We start from the raw sequence: 620 nt of genomic DNA, 5'->3' as shown, positions 1-620 counted from the left end.
TGCAGTAGATTGCACTCACGTTGCCATACGAGCACCTCATGCACATGAATATGTGTATGTTAATAGGAAAAATTTCCATTCAATTAATGTACAGCTCATTTGCAATGCTCGAATGGCAATTCTTAATGCAGTTGCAAGATGGCCAGGGTCGACGCACGACTCCTTCATTGTGCGCAACTGCAGCGTGGGCAATCGTCTAGAGGCAGGAGCAGGTAGACATGGATGGCTTCTAGGTAAATAAATTTGTGTTTAGCTGTTATTCCATTTGTGTTCAAAAATAATTCTCTATACAATTATAGGTGACAGAGGTTATCCTCTGAAGCCATGGCTTCTCACCCCCATAGCGCACCCACAGACAGCTGAAGAAGCCCACTATAACATGTCCCATGCCTGCACCCGGTCAGTTGTGGAGCGCACAATTGGGCTACTAAAGGGAAGGTGGCGATGTCTGGATGCATCGGGCGGGAGACTCCTATATGATCCAGTCAAAGTGTGCCAAATTGTTTTGGCTTGTTGTGTTCTGCACAATATCTGCTTGAGTTATGGGGTTGGGCTACCAGAAGAGGAAATGCGCATGGATGTTCCAGAGGATCCCCTTCCACTACCCGCTGACTGGAACG

The sequence above is a fragment of the Sinocyclocheilus rhinocerous genome, unplaced genomic scaffold, assembly GCF_001515625.1.
Source record: "Sinocyclocheilus rhinocerous isolate Xijiao unplaced genomic scaffold, SAMN03320098_v1.1 scaffold1037, whole genome shotgun sequence".
Taxonomy (NCBI): domain Eukaryota; kingdom Metazoa; phylum Chordata; class Actinopteri; order Cypriniformes; family Cyprinidae; genus Sinocyclocheilus; species Sinocyclocheilus rhinocerous.
This window is presented reverse-complemented; position numbering follows the sequence as displayed.